The sequence below is a fragment of the Procambarus clarkii genome, chromosome 5 (genome assembly GCF_040958095.1).
Source record: "Procambarus clarkii isolate CNS0578487 chromosome 5, FALCON_Pclarkii_2.0, whole genome shotgun sequence".
NCBI classification, from domain to species: Eukaryota; Metazoa; Arthropoda; class Malacostraca; order Decapoda; family Cambaridae; genus Procambarus; species Procambarus clarkii.
Genome location: NC_091154.1, coordinates 49,757,886 through 49,759,566, shown reverse-complemented (window position 1 = coordinate 49,759,566; position 1,681 = coordinate 49,757,886). Strand labels below are relative to the sequence as shown.

General features: G+C 42.4%; 1 protein-coding gene across 1 annotated transcript in view; it reads right to left on the bottom strand.

The window, feature by feature from the left end:
- Positions 1 to 1,463, bottom strand: part of LOC123752072 (uncharacterized) — a 106,222-nt gene extending 104,759 nt beyond the window's left edge. Inside the window, exon 1 of the mRNA XM_069302307.1 lies at positions 1,368 to 1,463. The gene's annotated coding sequence lies outside the window, so the exon portion shown is untranslated. The remainder of the gene's footprint in view (positions 1 to 1,367) is intronic.
- Between the last annotated feature and the right edge of the window lie 218 nt (positions 1,464 to 1,681).

The following is a 1,681-nucleotide window of genomic DNA, read 5'->3' as shown; positions in this document are numbered from 1 at the left end:
TGAAAACTCACCCCAGAAGTGACTCGAACCCATGCTGCCAGGAGCAACGCAACTGGTATGTACAGGGACGCCTTAATCCGCTTGACCATCACGACCGGACATAAGGAAGTGATAGCCGAAGCTATTTGAACCACTTCCCCGCCGACACTCGGATGGTAATCTTGGGCATAGCATTTTATCAAATCACCTCATTCTTTGGGGCACACGTGAGGAACACAAATGCAAACAAGCCTGAATGGTCTCCAGGACTATATACAACTGAGTTGTATATAGTCCTGGGGACCATTCAGGCTTGTTTGCATATATATATATATATATATATATATATATATATATATATATATATATATATATATATATATATATATATATATATATATATATTCCCTCGCTTCTAGGGGGAAACGGCGCCTTTAAACCTGCTCAAACTCTTTTAAAAAAAAATTCTGCTTAATCTACATGGTAAATGCTCCAACGTTTTCAAAAATTATTCAGTTTTAGGTTTTCAAATCGCTTTAAATGATATTAAATTTCCTAATTTGGTTCATTTGGTTATATTATGGGTCTATAATATCTCCGAGAGGTTGATAGGCCTTAATAACCCTCGAGAGGATAATATAGGCCATAATAACCCTCCAGAGGTTAAAATAGGTTTTAATAACCCTCCAGAGGTTGATAGACCTTAATAACCCTCCAGAGGTTGATAGGCCTTAATAACCCTCCAGAGGTTGATAGGCCTAAATAACCCTCCAGAGGTTGATAGGCCTTAATAACCCTCCAGAGGTTGATAGGCCTTAATAATCCTTCAGAGGTTGATAGGCCTTAATAACCCTCCAGAGGTTGATAGGCCTTAATAACCCTCCAGAGGTTGATAGGCCTAAATAACCCTCCAGAGGTTGATAGGCCTTAATAACCCTCCAGAGGTTGATAGGCCTTAATAATCCTCCAGAGGTTGATAGGCCTTAATAACCCTCCAGAGGTTGATAGGCCTTAATAACCCTCCAGAGGTTGATAGGCCTTAATAATCCTCCAGAGGTTGATAGGCCTTAATAACCCTCCAGAGGTTAATAGGCCTTAATAACCCTACAGAGGTTAATAGGCCTTAATAACCCTCCAGACGTTGATAGGCCTTAATAATCCTCCAGAGGTTGATAGGCCTTAATAACCCTCCAGAGGTTGATAGGCCTTAATAACCCTACAGAGGTTAATAGGCCTTAATAACCCTCCAGACGTTGATAGGCCTTAATATCCCTCCAGAGGTTGGTAGGCTTTTAGCCCGCAACGAAGTAAATCAACACACCGGCCATATAAAATTATTCTAGTAACGTAATGAATTATTAGTTTGACAAACTAGTGAACCAACTCACCCACAAACAGCAGGAGTGCACTCCCAGCAACCAAGATCCCCCACACGGAGCAGACAACAGTGGACACAACCTTCACTATGATAGCTGGTTCTGTTGATAGCTGTTATCATGATGCCAGAGATGCCAAGGTCCCGAACTCTTATCAGGAGTCGGGGGACGATTTCTGTTCTTAGTAAATATGGATCATTAACGCCCTTATACCTCATACTGTGGGTGGTGGTGGACCCCATGCTCATACTGTGGGTGGTGGTGGACCCCATGCTCATACTGTGGGTGGAAGTGGACCCCATGCTCATACTGTGGGTGGTGGTGGA